This window comes from Callithrix jacchus, chromosome 7 (genome assembly GCF_049354715.1).
Source record: "Callithrix jacchus isolate 240 chromosome 7, calJac240_pri, whole genome shotgun sequence".
NCBI lineage: Eukaryota > Metazoa > Chordata > Mammalia > Primates > Cebidae > Callithrix > Callithrix jacchus.
In genome coordinates, this window is record NC_133508.1 from 8,291,571 (window position 1) to 8,299,201 (window position 7,631).

The window sequence follows — 7,631 nt, forward strand, 5'->3', positions numbered from 1 at the left end:
CTTGTCAGTGGATTCCCGTTCTAGGAGGTGCTCAGAGAAGGGGAGGCTTACTTCCGGGAGGTGGCACCAGGGGGAGGGGGGCAGATTTCAACAGGGGAGGCTGTTCTTGGTGAGGAAAGTGCATGAGCGAAGGTCTGGAAGTGGGAACTTCAGTGTCTTTTTGGGGAGCTCACTGCCTGGGAGGGGTCTGAACGCCATCCAGACGCCATCGCAGGTGGCCTTGATGGTTTGCTGAATGAGCTTGGATCCTTTTCAAGTCCCAGTGAAGTCTGGTGGTATCGTTCTCTGCCTCAGTCCCCTCAGCTGTAACTGTGGTAAGGATGAGATTGGCCTTAGCTTGATCGTGAGGAGAGTTGGGGGGGTGTGTGGAGAAAGTGCGAGAAACAGCGTGAGGTGTGGTGACATTCTGTGGGGGCAGCAGCATGTTTTGCATAATGTCACCAAGATTCATGCTATTTCTTCTCCAGAAGGTGAGACGGAGACTGGCAGAAGGTTTTTAGCCCGTGGAGGCGTGCGGCCACATTTGTGCTTTAGGAAGATGGTGTTGGCATTCATGTGTGGGATGAAGGGGGCAGGGAGACAGCCCTGCAGGAGGCGGGTTTGGCCACCTAAGCCTGAGCTGATCAGGACAGGAAGGAAGGTGGAGGCAGTCGGCAGAGAAAGGAAGAGACATGGGGAGGGGAGGCAGAGAGTGAGAGGGACAGGGCCTAACTTGGTAACCCCGGGGCCTTGAGCAGTTCTGGAGGAGGTGGGCGGGGAGCGAGCAGGGGACGGGAGGGACCCCAGCCCCACCAGGCTGAGCCGTGTCCGTGCCATGCTGGGTCAGGGTTACTGCTGGTACCATCCGGAAGGTGGGCCAACCAGACCCATCTAACCTCTTGCCAGTCAGATGGTGGAAGCACATCAGAGTTCTCAGATTCCTGGAGCCACTGAGAGCCCAAGGGGCACTTGTCCAAGAGTCAGGCTGTGATTGGAACCTCAGGGCCTGCCTGACCCCAGAATTTGGAGAAAAGAAAAGCCCTGGACTTCCTTCAGACCAGGAAGGTGCTGACCAAGAGGGGAAGGCGGGGGTAGGGGAGGTGTCAGTAGGGAGGAGCTGCCCCTGCCCCCACTGCAGGCCCTGGGCCTTCCTAACCTCCAGCTCCACCTGCTCAAGGCAGAATCCGAATGCAGGCAGAGTCTGAGGTATCTTAGAAACCCTCTCCTTCCCTCTTGGATGTGCAGTCTGTCAGACATTGAAGAGGAGGAAGAGGAAAGACGCTGGCCCCAATATACAGACAGAGAGCAGTGCCGGTTCTGGAGAGGCCAGCACTCTGGGAGTGGTGGCTGCTAATGCCCTTCTTCCCTCAGCCTCCCTGCCCCAGCTGCCCTTGCAAAACACATGGAGCCTGATGGTCTGTGGGCACAGGGCCTGGCCCTGGTGCTGCATGGGCACAAGTGACAGCTGTGGCTGAGGTTGGGGAAGGGGCTGGGCTGGAAGCCTCAGGAGGCTCTGAGCACACAGGATTTGGGGCGGGTGCTGGTGAGGATCAGAGGTTGCCGGACTTTTGGGGCGGGTGCTGGTGAGGGTCAGAGGCTGCTGGACTGCGTGTTAAGGCATCTGAGGCTTTGAAGACCTTTTGGAGATTGGGTGTTGCAGGCTCAGGGCGAGTTTGGGGCTCCCTGGAGACTTTGGGGTGCAGAGCAGCCCCTTCTCTGGCTTGCTTTCTGCCTGCCTTTGGACCTGGGTTCTTTCTGCTGGAAGCACGTGGACAGGTGCGTTAAAGAGGGATGCCTGTGGGGAGGGGCTGGGCTGCTCACAGGGCCTTCTGATTCTGGTTTCTCAGTGTCAGTGATGCTCAACTCTGAAAATTAGGTATCTCAGCGGCCCAGTGTGCCTCCTTCCTGGCGTGGTTGTTCGGGAGCAGGCATCCTTCTGGGGTTGGCCTGTTTGGGAGGAGCCTGAGATCTGGAGGGAAGGCTGCCAGGCAGCTGGAACAGGAAGTAGCAGAAGGTGGGGCACAAGGAATCTGTGCAGGTGGTCTGCTGCTGCCTCGGGGACTAGCTCAAGCTGGTCTTTCTGCCTGGCTCCCTCTCATCACTGAGTTTGTAGCATAAATGTCACCCCTCAGAGATGCTGACTCAATCACTAATAAAAGCTTCACCTTGTCCCCTTTACCACAAGACCCACTTAGCTCTGCAGAGCATCTACCGCAGTCAGTCTTTTTGCATTTCGTTCCATCCACCCACGGCACTAGGACATGAGCTTGGACTTCGTCTTGTTTACGCCATCATCCCAGCAGCAAGGACTGGATTTTGGAGGATGGATAGATAACACAGGGAGGACCAGCATTTTCATTCCTGGGCACCTCACTTCTAGCCTGGAACCAGTTCCGAGAGGAAGGACCAGGAAGACCCATGTGTGGGGAATGGTGGCTGGAAGGAGTGTGCTCAGTTGCTGCTGAGATGATCACACGCTGGCTGCTGGAAAAGAGAGGGGACCTGCTAGGAACCATGGTCCTGGGCTAAATCAGGGATGAAGGCGGGAGCTGCTGGGCTGGGCTGCAGCTCAGCATGGGGACAGTGAGCCCAGATTGTAGAATTGCCCAGGGAAGACCGTCACCTTGGGGGACGGAGGCTGCAGGTGCTCCTCAGACCTTAGGGAGACAGTCGGCAGGGAGCTTGTTGAGGTGGTGCAGGTACCTCTGGGTGGCTGGGCTGCATGGACTTTGATGACCCTTCCTTTCTTGAGACCTGATGGTTCTCTAATTTGGGAATCATTTCCAAGAATGGGTCTAAAAATCCTTGTTTCACTGGAAATAATGAGTTTGCTAGTCTAATCTTAAGCACAACACCATTCTAAATTACCACACTTTCCCTGCCATTTTCCTTTCCCTTTAATTCTAAACATTTAAAAAAAAATAACTTCAACTTTTATTTCGGGAAGTACATGTGCAGGCTTGATACCTGGATATTCTGTGTGATGCTGAGGTTTGGGGAATGGTGGATCCCATAACCCAGGTGCTGAGCTTAACACCCAATACTTATTCAGCCCTTGCTTCCTTCTCTCCTTCCTGCTTCTGGTAGTCCTCGGTGTCTACTGTTGCCATTTTGATGTTTGTGAATACCCATTGTTTAGTGCCCATCTATAAGTGAGAACATGTGGTGTTTGGTGTTTTGTTCTTGTGTTAATTCACATGGGATGGTGACCTCCAGCTGCATCCATGTTGCTGCAAAGGACATGATCTTGTTCTTTTTTATGGCTGCATAGTAGTCCATGGTGTGTATTACCACATTTTATTTATCCAGTCCCCTGTTGATGGGCACTTAGGTTAATTTCATGTCTTTGCTTTTGACTAGTGCTGTGTTGAACATACCAGTATGTGTGTCTTTTTGGTGTAGTGATTTATTTTCCTTTGCATGTACACCCAGTAATGAGGTTGCTGAGTCTAATGGTAGTTCTGTTTTAAGTTCTTTCCCAAATCTCCAAACTACTTTCCACGGTGACTGGCCTAATTTACATTCTCACCAGCAGTGCATGCATGTTTCCTTTTTCTCTTCAGTCTTGCCAGCATCTACTGTTTTTTGACGTTTTAGTGATACCCTGCTGACTGGTGGGAAGCGGTATTTCACTGTGGTTTTGATTTGCATTTCTCTGATGTCATGATGTTGAGCATTTTTATGCTTGTCAACCGCTTGGATGTCTTCTTTTGAGAAGTGGTTGGTTGCTCATGTGTTTGCCCATTTTTTAACAGGATTATTTGGTTTTTGCTTGTCCCATTGTATAAGTTCCTTTATAGATTGTGGGTATTAGACCTTTCTTGGATGAATAATTTGTGAATATTTTCTCTCATTCTGTGGGTTGTCTGTTTACTCTTCTGATAGTTTCCTTCCCTGTGGAAAAGCTCTTCAGTTTAATAAGTTTCCACTTGTCAATTTTTTGTTGTTGGAATTGCTTTTGAGGACTTACTCATAAATTCTTTGCCAAGTCTGATGTCCAGAATATTTCCTACAGTTTCTTCTAGCATTTTTTCTAGTTTGAGGCCTTACCCTTAAGTCTTTAATCTATCTCGGGTTAATTTCGTATGTAGTGATAGGGAGGAGTCCATTTCGGTCTTTTGCATGTGGTTTGGGAGCGAGGCAAGCACCATTAATTGAATATGGATCTCTGTCCTCACTGTTCGTTTTTGTTGACTCTATCAAAGATCATATGGCTGTGGGTGTGTGGCTTTATTTCCAGTTTCTTTATTATGCTCCCTTGTTCTGTATACCTGTTTTTGCACCGGCACCATGCTGTTTTGGCTACTGTAGCCTTATAGCAGGGTTCAAATCTGGTAATGATGCCCCCAGCTTTGTTCTTTTTGCTTAGGATTCCTTTGGTTATTCAGACTCATTTTGCTTCCATATAAATTTGAGAATAATTTTTTCTAAAATTATGTTGATAGCTTGATTGGAATAGTGTTGAATCTCTAGATTTCTGTGGGGAGTATGACCACTTTAATAATATTGATGCTTCCAATCCATGAGCATAGAATGTTTTTCCATTTGTTTGTGTTATCTAGGGTTTATTTCAGCAATGTTTTGTAGTCCTCCTCCTAGAGATCTTTCACTGTCTTGGTTAGAGGTATACCTAGTTTTTAAAAAAAATTTATTATTATACTTCAAGTTCTGGGGTACATGTGCAGAATGTGCAGGTTTGTTACATAGGTATACAGGTGCCACGGTGGTTTGCTGCGTCCATCACTCCATTATCTATGTTGGGTATTTCTCCTCATGTTATGCCTCCTTTATCCTTCCATCCCCTGCTATCCCTCCCATAGGCCCCCACCCCCCCAACAGGCCCCAGTGTGTGATGTTCCCCTTCCTGTGTCCACGTATTGTCATTGTTCAATACTCACGAGTGAGAACATGTGGTGTTTGATTTTCTGTCCTTGTGTCAGTTTGCTGAGAATGGTAGTTTCAGGCTTTATCCATGTCCTGCAAAGGACATGAACTCATTCTTTTTTATGGCTGCATAGTATTCCATGGTATATATCCAGCCTATCATTGATGGGCATTTGAGTTGGTTTCAAATCTTTGCTATTGTTAACAGTGGCTCAATAAACGTACATGTGCATGTGTCTTTATAATAGAATGATTTACAATCCTTTGGGTATATAGCCAGTAATGGGATTGCTGGGTCAAATGGAATTTCTATTTCTAGATCCTTGAGGAATTGCCATACTGTCTTCCACAATGGTTGAGCTAATTTACACTCCCACCAACAGTGTAAAAGGGTTCCTATTTCTCCACATCCTCTCCAGCATCTGTTGTCTCCTGATTTTTTTAGTGATTGCCATTCTAACTGGCGTGAGATGGGATCTCAATGTGGTTTTGATTTGCATTTCTCTAACGACCAGTGATGATGAGCTTTTTTCCATGTTTGTTGGCTGCATAAATGTCTTCTTAAAAGAAGTGGCTGTTCATATCCTTCACCTACTTTTTGATGAGGTTGTTTTTTTCTTGTACCTTTAAGTTCTTTGTAGATTACAGATATTAACCCTTTGTTAGATGGGTAGATTGCAGCATTTTTCCCCATTCTATTGGTTACTGGTTCACTCGAATGAGTTTCTTTTGCTGTGCAGAAGCTCTTTAGTTTAATTAGATTCCATTGTTTATTTTGGCTTTCGTTGCTATTGCTTTTGGTGTTTTAGTCATAAAGTCCTTGCCCATGCCTATGTACTGAATGGTATTGCCTAGGTTTTCTTCTAGGGTTTTTATGGAGTTAGGTCTTATGTTTACATCTTTAATTTATCTGGAGTTAATTTTTGTGTAAGGTGTAAGGAAGGGATCCAGTTTCAGCTTTCTATATACAGCTAGCCAGTTCTCCTAACACCATTTATCAAATAGGGAATCCTTTCCCCATTGCTTGTTTTTGTCAGATTTGTCAAAGATCAGATGGTTGTAGATGTGTGGCATTATTTCTAAGGTGTCTGTTCTGTTCCATTGGTCTATATCTCTGTTTTGGTACCAGGACCATGCTGTTTTGGTTACTATGGACTTGTAGTCAAATTTGAAGTAAGGTAGAGGGATGCTCCAGCCTTGCTTTTTTGGTTCAGGATTGTATTGGCTATGCAGGCTCTTTTTTGGTTCCATATGAAGTGTAAGGTGGTTTTTTTCCAATTATGTAAAGAAGGTCAGTGATAGCTTGATGGGGATAGCATTGAATCTATAAATTACCTTGGGCAATATGGGCATTTTCACAATATTGATTCTTCCGAACCATGAGCATGGAATGTGTTTTCATCTGTTTGTGTCCTCTCATTTCTTTGAGCAGTGGTTTATAGTTCTCCGTGAAGAAGTCCTTCACATCCCTTGTTAGTTGTATTCCTAGGTATTTTATTCTCTTTGTAGCAATTGTGAATGGGAGTTCGCTCATGATTTGGCTCTCTGTCTGTTATTGGTGTGTAGGAATACTTGTGATGTTTTCACATTGATTTTGTATCCTGGGCCTTTGCTGAAGTTGCTTATCAGCTTAAGGAGATTTTGGCCTGAGGCAACGGGGTCTTCTAAATATATAATCATGTCGTCTGCAAACAGACAACTTAACTTCCTCTTTTCCTAATTGAATATACTTTCTTTCTTTCTCTTGCCTGATTGCCCTGGCCAGAACTTCCAATACTATGCTGAATAGGAGTGGTAAGAGAAGGCATCCTTGTTTTGTGCCTATTTTCAAAGGGAATGCTTCCAGTGTTTGCCCATATAGTATGATATTGGTTGTGGGTTTGTCATAAATGGCTCTTATTATCTTGAGATACGTTCCACTGATACCTGGTTTGCTGAGCATTTTTAGCATGAAGGCCTGTTGAATTTTGTTGAAGGCCTTGCCTTCTCTGCATCTATTGAGATAATCATGTGGTTTTTGTCTTTGGTTCTGTTGATGTGATGGATTACAGGTGCCATGGTGGTTTGCTGCGTCCATCACTCCATTATCTATGTTAGGTATTTCTCCTAATGTCATGTTATAGATTTGCATATGTTGAACCAGCCTTGCGTCCCAGGGCTGAAGCCTACTTGTTGGTGAAGATAAGCTTTCTGATGTGCTGCTGGATTTGGTTTGCCAGTATTTTATTGAGGATTTTCGCATCAATGTTCATCATGGATATTGGCCTGAAATTCTCTTTTTTAGCTGTGTCCCTGCCAGGTTTTGGTATCAGGATGATGTTGGTGTCATAAAATGAGTTCGGAAGGATTCCCTCTTCTATCATTGTTTGGAATAGTTTCAGAAGGAATGTTATCAGCTCCTCTTTGTTCCTGTAGTAGAATTTGGCTGTGAACCCATCTGGTCCTGGACTTTTTTTGGTTGGCAGGCTATTAATTGCTGCCTCAATTTCAGACCTTGTTATTGGTCTACTCGGGGATTCAACTTCTTCCCGGTTTAGTCTTGGGAGGGTGTAAGTGTCCCGGAATTTATCCATTTCTTCCAGATTTACTGGTTTATGTGCACAGAGGTGTTTGTAGTAATCTCTGTTGGTGGTTTGTATTTCTGTGGGATCGGTGGTGATATCCCCTTTAGCATTTTTATTGCATTTATTTGATTCTTCTCTCTTATTAGTCTAGCTAGTGGTCTATTTATTTTGTTGATTTTTTTCGAAAAAACAAGCTCCTGGATT